General features: G+C 41.6%; 1 pseudogene; it reads right to left on the bottom strand.

Moving 5' to 3' along the window:
• Positions 1-1,546: 1,546 nt before the first annotated feature.
• LOC148007966 (18S ribosomal RNA) lies at positions 1,547-3,238 on the bottom strand (annotated as a pseudogene).
• Positions 3,239-10,943: the final 7,705 nt, after the last annotated feature.

The raw sequence follows: 10,943 nt of genomic DNA, 5'->3' as shown, positions 1-10,943 counted from the left end.
TATCTTTAACCATACCGACTTTAAGTTACTAATATGGCAACCAATAAATGGTTAAGATATGGAGCAGAGCCTAATTGTTTCTGTCATCATATGCTTTTATGTTCAAGCCAGTGGTTTCAACCGGGAAAGTGATTATTGGTCTCTTACGTGATTTAATAGAAATACTATTTGCTTGCCTGCTTAAAGGTCGCTAATAGCTTTTATGAAACAAAAGTATTGTTTCAAATAAGCTAGCTCAACAACAACTCCGCTATACTATAGCCATAAAAGTAATAATCCAGTATCCGTTGCTGTGACCAAGCTTAATATCTTTTAAGCCTATAAGCTCATAACTAATAAATGTCAATAAAGTTACATCGAAAAGGCCAACGCTAAGGAACTTCATTTCAATGTTAACAAACAATAAGGTTAAGAACCTTTTGTACACAGCTCGAAGCTATAATGGGGTTACATCCTAAACAATGCTCTGTTTAATCAGCTGTCTAAATAAAGGCCCTAATCAACCGCTATCCTTTTATATACAGAAATAAAATATCGAAATGGCATACCCTATGTAATGCGAAATGACAAAACTTTTGGCTACGTTAGGACGGCATGTTTTCACCCGATCTATCTTTTATAGTCTAAATCATTGGTTTCTCTTATGCGTAGATCAGCTTTAAGGAATATCCGAAACGATCGTAACGGAAAGTAACGCTCTTTTTTTTACACACACAGGAGTATCCCTTATTCATATCATTTCAACTTACTCTCTTTCACTTATCGGTCTGAATCTGGGTTAGGGAGTGCTTTTAAGGCCATAACGCCTTTTTCGTATCGCTTCCATATACGTGATTTTGACATACTTTTTTGTTTCCCTTACCTAGTTATTTGAAAACTAATTTACCGAGCATGTGTAATAATAAGAGACAACAAATTCGTCAAAGCAAATACCCTTTTTTTCAAGTACGTAATAGTGGCTCCCCTTTGAGTTAGAGACCCTATTTCTACCACTTAACAGGTACCGTCTAGGTTTCACATTTTGGGAATGTTACGAGGTTTTCTTTGAGAGAAAATTTTAAGCTGCTTTGTTTCCTCTCAATTTGCCCCACGGTTACATGGAGGCAACCCATGGATAACTACAATGGGGGCAATTTTATTATAGCCTTATATGAAACTTACTATCGGAGATTCCTTATTTTATATAGTCATGCATGGATTAAGCAACTAGCCAATACTTTTTTTTTCAGTGCCAGGATCCTAATTTCGCAGATGGCAGATCGTTTAACCATATGACATAGCCACATTATGTACATACTATAAAGCTCGTAGGCTAGCTTTCAGCCAACCCATTTGCGTAATGTGGGCTTTTTAAAAACTTATTTCTAGCAGGACTATCCGGATCTCCTTGGCAAGGTTCCTTCCTTGAGCTACAAACAATGGCCACAATGATTTCATCAAAAATGCCCTTTAGCTACTAGTAAAATATCATTAAAATAACAGATAAAAAATAGGCTAATTAACGCATATATGAGATTTTTAGCTTGTATCTTCATCTTTCTGGAAGAATCCATCCAGCCACAGGTTCCCCTACGACTACCATGTTACGACTTCACCTCAGTTACTGACCCAACCATAATATGTAGCGGAAACACCTTTAAAACTAAAGTGAATTACACTTAACGGAAGCATAATGCACTTTACTAATAAGTGATCCCTGCTCAATGCTTCAGGCGGAGCCAATTCCCAGGGTGTGACGGGCGGTGTGTACGGGGCTCGGGTACATATTCACCGCGGCATGCTGATCCGCGATTACTAGCGATTCCAACTTCATGTCCTCGAGTTGCAGAGAACAATCCGAACTTAGACAATCTTTACGGATTCGCTCCACCTTACGGCCTTGCTTCCCATTGTAATTGCCATTGTAGCACGTGTGTAGCCCAGCTCATAAGGGCCATGCGGACTTGACGTTATCCCCATCTTCCTCCATAGTAAAACTACGGGCAGTTTTTCATGAGTGCAACACCCAATAAAAAGAATACCGTCGATCTCAAGCAACCATTGAGCTGTACGGCTGCTGATGAAAGACGGCATGGATCCTTTGTAAACAGCATGTCTTAGCAACATGAAACAAGGGTTTCGCTCGTTATAGGAGTTAACCAAAAACGTCTCACGACACGAGCTGACGACAGCCATGCAGCACCTGTACGAATTTTTATCTTATCCCGTTAAGAACAAGTACACTAGTTCATATGTCAAATGTGCATACGCCAAGTGTTTCTATGTCAAGAGCTGGTAAGGTTTTGCGCGTTGTATCGAATTAAACCACATGCTCCACCGCTTGTACAAGCCCCCGTCAATTCCTTTGAGTTTCAGTCTTGCGACCGTATTCCCCAGGCGGAGTGTTTAACGCGTTAGCTGAGCTTCCGATCCGCAGACCAAAAACGAACACTCATCGTTTACGGCATGGACTACCGGGGTATCTAATCCCGTTTGCTCCCCAAGCTTTCGCACCTTAGCGTCAGTAGAGACCCAAAGAGCTGCCTTCGCTACTTCGGCGTTCCTTCGTGTATCTCCAGATTCTATCCCTACGCACGAAATTTCACTCTTCTCTATCTCACTCAAGTAAATTGGTTTCGTAAGCATTCCGCCAGTTGGGCTGGCGTCTTTAACCTTCGACCTAACTTACCGCCTACGTGCCCTTTACGCCCAGTCATTCCGAATAACACTTGCCCCCCCCGTCTTACCGCGGCTGCTGGCACGGAGTTAGCCGGGGCTTCTTCTTTAAGTTTTGTCACCATCGCACACTTGACGAAAGGGTTTTACAAGCGGTATTGCCATTCCTCGCGTTTGCGACGTTCTTCACTCACCCACGCGATATTGCTGGATCAAGCTTTCGCCCATTGTCCAAGATTCCCCACTGCTGCCTCCCGGCGGAGTCTGGGCCGTATCTCAGTCCCAGTGTGGCTGGTCATCCGAAAAGATCAGCTAAGCATCGTAGGCTTGGTTGGCCTTTACCCAACCAACTACCTAATACTACGTAGGCTCATCAAACAGCGCTTTATTATCTTCTCGCATAGCTTTATTGCTTGCGTTGCTTCGGGATCTAGCCCGAACTGTTTGGCAGATTCCTGCGCGTTACGCACCCGTTTGCTACTTTTTTTTCAATTATTCCATAAAACTGGAACAGAAATGACATCCAACTTACATGTGTTAAGCATATCGCTAGCGTTCATTCTGGGCCAGGATCAAGCCCAATTTTTTAGTGAATTTCTGCCATATGAGGCAGGTTGATGATGATTTCTTAGTAAGTTATTAGCTTTTACTAACAACCGTAAGCGGAACGGCCACTGGCAAGGCGAATCATCTTACATTCCGGATACCAAAGATTGTTATTATACAAGAATTCTTGTATCGCTCATGCAGATCTTCCATCTACCGGAAACCAAAGGATTCATTGCAGGAGAGTAAAGTATGGCTGAAAATAGAAGGAATTGACGAGAAGCTAACGCTTTAGGTAAGTACGATAGTCATTACAACTGTTTTTATTGGTTTTTTAGTGGCTTTTCTCCTTATTGGTTTTTGATATAGTCTCCTGAACTAGTGCTTTCCTCGGAACCAATGCATTTAAAAAACGATGTATTTACTTTCAAATAAGATTGACTATATGAAAGACATATTTGATATGATTTTATCATTGCCAGAACCTATGCATTTACCATAGATAATATATTTACTGAAACCAGAACCCATGCATTTATCAAAAACATAGCCAATGCATTTACCGAAACCATAACCAATGTATTTGTCCCATTTAACTCTTATAAACAGTTTAATTAGAAACATCTTTTTTTATTAAGAAAGAAATATGGTACAATGCATTTACCGAAACCATAACCAATGCATTGGATCTTCTTCTTTTTCTTTAAAAACAAATGTCCTTTGGTTCTTTCTTATCCCTTTTTCACATTGTTATACATATCCATCAACAGCTTATTAGTAAGTATTATGAGATAGAGAAACAGTCCATCAACACGTTGAACATTATGAAACAGTCCATTAACTTATTTATTGGTAAGATATAGAAACAGTCCATCAACATATAGACCATCATAGCCAGGATCAATTTCAATTTTTTTTTATTTTTCGATGAAGAGGTTTAGTTTGTCGAAATAGAATCTTTGCCTGGGGAGGTGTTCATGGGTTATTTTAGCCCCTAACATTCAAACCCATGAACACCTCTATTACATTGCAGACAATTAAATCAACTAAACGGTCTTACCACGCAAACTAAAGTAATTAACATACTATTGTATTTAAATGTATATACAGTGAAAGTGCTTATCATATATGCGTTAGGTTAAATCCTTGCCAAGATAAGCCAATAATCGGAGCTTTAACATTTGCCGATAAAATAGGACAACATATATTAAGAAAAAGATACATTCCCGTTATCCAGGATATGAAATCAGAGCACTTAGAAAACGTAAAAGCGCAGACTAGCTCTCATTAATTAAATCCCATCCCTATTTTGCTTATTTCTTTTTAAACTCCGGATGCAAGATTCGAACTTACAGCCTATGGATTAACAGTCCATTGCTCTACCAATTAAGCTAATCCGGAACCCCTGTATGGAAATTTATTTTTTTTCTTTAGCCATATTAAATCATATGAGGATTAATGAGTTTAAGAATAACTAAAATGCCTAAACACTGATATTAAGTTTCAATTATATCTACAAAACAGCACAAAAAAGAAACTATGATATTTTAGGTCGATTTGCCAAATAAACTTTCTAGTCGAAACAATAGATCCTTAAGATCTGATATTGGCAAGAACTTCATAAATCCTCCTTCCCATGCAATTTTAATTGTTTGAGCATTAAAGAATGATTAAATCTTAAACGATATAAAAATATATCAAACAACTCGCACAAACGAAACTACCATTTTTAAAATAACAAACACCGTGCAAGCGGAATGTCTTGCGTTGCCCTTATATCATTTCTGCTCTTCGCTCGTCTCTAAATAGATGATAACTTCGCTATCTTTTAATTTTCTACTACCCTTAGACATTAGGCTATTTTCTTATCCAGTCGGAGCGGCTTTGGAGGCTCAAACCATTCGGACCCGTAATGGCTAAAACGAGATATTTTTGCGTTTAGTTAAAAGTTTAACCTGGTCAGGTTAAAAAACTCATTTAAGCAAAGTCAATGGTTCTTCACTATATGATATGTCACAGGCCTTTAGTTGTCTTAGCTAAACCAATTAATTAAGGCAGTAAATCATTAAGTCCATCCGAATGCAAGGAAATAGTCATTAGACTTTTGACTTTCTTCGGCAATTCTAAATGGCCCATTCCTTAATCCAGCTACCCGTAAGTTAGGTACTAAGGCAAAGTAAATTGAAAATATATTGATGGCCACCCGGCTCTCGTCTTTCAGTCCAAATAACTATCCTTATCCCAACCCTTAGCTCATGGGCCTCCTTTAGGCCAGAGAGTTGCAAATTGCTTTGGAAAGTCTCGTTTGTGGAAGGCTTTACTGTCATTAAAATAAACATTCGCATAGGACGGCTTCGCTTGCCTTCTTTTTCACAGGCAGCCTTAAAGCTCTCTGTTTGTTGGTTTTGCCGATTTTGTTTCTTTACGAAAAGAAAAATAAGCTGAAGCAACAAATGTAATGAATCTCGCAAGCAAACCCAAAAAGAAAATTCCGTGCACAAAAGTAAGCCTCGTTTGCAAATAAGCTAGTTCATACAAAGCAAACCTTTGGTCCTGAGCTTTTTGTGCTTACGCACATGATTTCATATGCTTCTAGGGGACATTATAAAAGTAAATGTCAATGCCATGAATATGAGTTTTTTAGGATTCGAATAGGGACTTGCTTTAAGCGCCACACTCAAAACGTACCAAATTGTTCAGATATGGAAGAGGCAAATGGAAGGGTTGCGAAAAAAGCTTAAATTGTACGTCAAGGTTAAGTCATATTTTATTAAAGAAAATCATATGGGCATCTAACAAGAACATATGGGATCAAAAACCATGAAAGCTTTATGCTAAACATGAACCAAAACGAATGCCCTATAAAGCCATTTGTCAAGATATAACCCTTTCTGATCGGATAGTGCGACCTGTTCACAGCGCAAAACCAACTTCAGGTCACATCTGTGCGCTCGTCTCCCATTCATCCAAACTCGGATGGCGGAATGAGCGAACTAGGTCTTCATGAAGGTGAAAGTCCTCCTCCCTTGAAGACAGGGTAACAGCATGTTCATATGTTAACTACGAGAATGGCATCCAAAGGCATAAAGCTGGGCAATCAAGAGATTCGGAACCTGGCGAAAGTAGGGAGTTTTTAATCTCAAGCAAGGGTGCGCTTAGTAATCATTAAACTTATTTCCGTTTTATGAACTCAGGTATTCCCATGCACGATGAATACTCAATTTCCATATTACAACCCCGAAGGCTAAACCAAGCTAAAACAGATAACAGGGAACCACAGCCCTAGCATATGAAGCGTCGAGACAAGAAAACAGGACAATATTTTGGCTCCTGCGTTCATAACATGGAACAGAGGCCAAGGAAAAGGGATTGTTTGTTTCTTTTCGTTTTTCGAACGCACCTCCGACGTAGAGCAGAAGCCTTACGGCCCGATGCAAAAGATATGGAGTTCTGGAATTGGGGAACCCTGTACACTCTTGGGATTGCGCCCAAAAAAGCTAATCATAGGGTGGACAGGAAAAGGAAGGGACAATACGCGAAAGCCCTAAAGTCATAATTAGGATATGCCAAAATGTTCCTGCATCCGATTGCGAAAGAAGCCCTAGCACATAAAAATAAGGTGCGCAGATAAGGAGAGACAAAGAACTGCTAATACCTTGCCTCTAGATCACAGAGAGCACCTGCTTTGTTACAAATAAAATATATGATCTAATTTGCCGACAAGTGCAAATGGAATAAAAGATGTGGCTTTGCTAGAAGCCCATATGATTTTCAAACAAAACGAGAGCAAAATCAAAACTTAATCATGCCAAGTCGATCTTGCTATGGCGCTATTAGGGCAACTTAATGATCAAAAGGGCAAAGTAAGTAACCAATGGCCATGCCAATAGACTGACAAACGCTTTATAATGGACTAAAGATTAAAAAGTAGATGATTTTGTGGCTGGACATTGGTGGCACCTTATGAGGGTGGGGCATTGAGTTGTAATTAGCAAAAAATACACTAAAACCACTACTAAAATTGGCTAAAAGAGTGGATATCACCAAGAGAAGCACCTCTCCACCAAATATGACCAAGATAGTATCAAATAGTAAGCATTACCCTCATAGAAGTGCTCAAAATCTACAGATTTTAGCTTGTTGTAAGTAGTATGTAAAACTGTCCCAAAATGAAGCAATCATTGATGCATAGGTCACTGAAACTGCCAGTAGCAAGATACATCCAACAGTGCGTGTCCAGGGGCAAGAAGGTACCAAGAACTATCAAACCAATAACTTGTTAGGCAAGAGACATCTCATAGGTCTAGAAGTCATGCATGTAATGGGACTCGGGGTAAGAGAAGAGACCAAGCACAAGCACAACTGATAGAGCAAGAAGCTCAATGCATAATCAACCAAGATGCATACAAAACTGACAAACCTGTGACAAAGATAGGTGCCTGCCCCAATAGGTGTATCAAATCAGCCCACTACAGACTAACTGTAGACATAACGCTCTCAAGAGAGCAAATGCATGTAACTGTCCCACAAGCTCAAGCTCAAGTGTAAATAAGTCTCTATGTACATCCAAATATACCAGGAGGATCCCACTGGAAGTAAAGTCAGATGCAAAGAGAGCAAGCAATGCTCTAATATATCGAATACATAGCATCAGACATGCCAAAGCCCAATGTGGTACATCCAGAGCATAAATCCCAAGCTATCTCAGACCCGCAAAGAGCATGCAACTGACAACCAAATGTAATGCCCAGTAGATCCAAAATGCTCAAATACATCTGAAGACAAAGCTCCAAGTAACTGTCAAGCATGGGCAAACCAAGTGGCATCCATATCTGACCAAATCATAAATGCAAGAAACCTAAATGTCAAGCAGTGACAATAGGCATAAACCGGTCCAAAGCATGCCAACTAAGCCAAATGCGAGTGATGATGACCAAGGCGGAGCCTATTCCAAGCTAAAAGCATTCTAGAACCAAGGAGAAGCATTTGACAACCTCCAAATACATCGGTATGATCATTCAAACCTCCAGTAAGCACCCCGTGTCCATGAACCAATGCATACATCAATATGTTGCTAAACTGCTCTCTCAGCTAGAGAAGGCAAAGGAGGAAAGAAAGATAGCGATGGTTGAGTTGGAAGTGGAAAAGGAGTTGGCGGCAACCTTCCAACTTGAAAAGACGAGGCAAATAGCTATGCAACAAAAGGAGATCTTTGATCTAAAACATGAACTAAAGGCCAAAGATGACAAGGAGAAAAGCTGGCGGCAGTGGCTTGAAGATGAAAATCAAGAGCTAGTGAAAATGCAGAGAGTATAAACTTTTAATCGTGCAATATGAGGATTTGGCAGCAAAAACAAAACTGATCGTATGAGGCATGGAAGAGTTTGTCGCAAGGGAAGAAGAAAGGAAGCAAGAAGAGGAGCAACACCACAGAGAGATGAAAACCATAAAAGAGCAGGAGAGAATGAGCAGAGAATTGGAAGAACAGGAGAGCAGAGACTCGTGGCTCTAGTACAAAGACAAGGAAAAAGTATGGAGGAGATGAAAAAGAGAGCCTAAGAGTGGGCAGGCCAAAATGAATGAAGAGTGAAGACCTTGGCGCGTCGCCTGGCTCTTGTAGAAAAAGAGAAAGTCCTAGCAGAAAGCAGAGCAGAGGCAACCCAAGTGGGCTTCAATACTCAACAACGAGCTTTCCTGAATACTATGATGGATGCCACTCACACAGAGGAAGGGGAGTCCCTTGAGGTGGTAAAGAAGAGGCTGAGCATAGCACGCAGAGCTCTACAAGTAGGGTTACACATGCCACCACAAACCGTTGCAGTTAGGTTGAGCATTGATGAGCAACGCAAGTACCTATTGTTGGCCGACCTAACCCCCAGGAGATTGATGCACTGGGATTTGTAGAGGAGGTACAACAAGAGGATCGCCAAAGGGGTGAAGCTGAACTAAAATTTGACATGGGCAGATTCGAAGAAGAAGTGATCCCACAACCCCCTTTACCCCACCTTGAAGAACAACAGCAGAAAAACCGCCCTGAGGGAAAGGAGAAAGAAAATGGTGGAAGAAGCCAGACAGAGATTGAGGGCCAAGCCTATGGCATAGCCGTCTGCACCTCTTCCACTATGCCCAAGTGACCTACCAGCCAGCTTCCATGCAGAACTCGTAGTCTGGGAAGAGACAAGAAAAAGAGAAGCAGCTCTTTAACTTCAGCTTCCTCCTCCCCAATGGCATGTGCATAGTTCTTCCCCTTAAAGTAGTGGAAGAGGTGATCGGTATTGGAAGCTGACTAGGCCAACAATGGCTGGAAGAAACAGAGAAGAATCCCACCCTCTGGGGCACCAAGGATACGGAGTATTGGCAAAATAAGTTTTTTGAAGTGCTTCAATTTGTGCTCAGATACGAGTGCCAGCCACTATGGCGTATACGCATTTGTGACGACAATGTGTTCTCCTAGATGGCTTTTTGTAATACCCTCCCCTCTGAGAGAAACAACCCCACCTTCATGGCATATCCTCGTAGGGTAGGCGTAGATTTTGATACAAACATCCATGGTCGCTACAACTTCCCCATCATATATAACCCCCTGTACTACTACCTTAGCACAAGCCCTCACTTTCACCTCAAACAACCTAGATGCTACCATGACCCGCTTCATTGTTGACTTCTCCTCCTATCCCGATCCTGCCTTCATTACCACATGCAACTACTTTAGGCTATTAAAAATCTTACTTAAGTAGGATCCCACCCCAGTAGAACATGGTCTCTCCCCACTCTTTTTTTATTCTAACACCATAGATAGCTACACAATGACCCGTCTAATGATGAGAGCCAACCTTCTACCTTCCTTCTACCTTGCTATTCTCGAGGATATGAGTGATAGCCAATTCACCTCTATTGTAACCACCCATTCCTCTCCACCACCTCTCTCCATGTCTGCTTGAACCTTAAGGGTTACATGTAGAGCTGGAAGTTTTTGAGTCACTCGATTAAATCCCCTTTCCCACCACATTCTGATGATGATAACTAGCAATTAGCTACTGCCCGAATCATGTAACTCGGCAAGCCACAAAAAAAAAGGCCAAACACAAAGACAGCAAACAAATAACAATGAAAGGAGCACATGACATATCCAAACACAAGTCATGGCACATAATTCACAGTCATTGTACCTAGGGGTCCTCAAGTTAGGCACGCCCAATGGCCTCGATTGGTTGGCTCCGTTCCTAACCCCCTAGCCCTTTTCGATTCCCCACTTCACACTTAGGGCACCTCAAGGGCAGGACAAACATAGGGAGGTAACACTCGCCTATGGTTAGGCCTGTCACCTTAAGCTACACACATCGCACCTCCCTTCGCACGAACGGGTTCCTCAAGTGTGGGACATCACCCAGGCTTGCCTGTGATTAGACCCAACTCCTCGTTCCACCAGCATGAGCACAGAGCACTGCACGGTGAGGTAGACACTCCCCTTAGGTAGAGCACTTTCTCCTTTCAGGTACAACAAGATGCTGCAAACCACCAACTTCGGAGGCCCCCATCATCCACTCGACATACCTTGGGTTTTCCATCCATTCATTACCAAAGCTTCCCAATCAACGGAGTCCACATGTGGCCCTATCATCACCCCACCAGCCACTTGCCCAGAGCCCACCCTTCCACACTAAAGAGCTCAAAGTGCCATGGGACTGGCACCCGTCTCGGAGGGGGTAATGTTAACCTCAATTCGAGATGGCAGAAATATG

Source organism: Lygodium microphyllum, unplaced genomic scaffold (genome assembly GCF_053477565.2).
Source record: "Lygodium microphyllum isolate KBCC unplaced genomic scaffold, Lygodium_microphyllum_v1.1.10 scaffold_947, whole genome shotgun sequence".
Lineage (NCBI taxonomy): Eukaryota > Viridiplantae > Streptophyta > Polypodiopsida > Schizaeales > Lygodiaceae > Lygodium > Lygodium microphyllum.
This window is presented reverse-complemented; position numbering and strand designations above follow the sequence as displayed.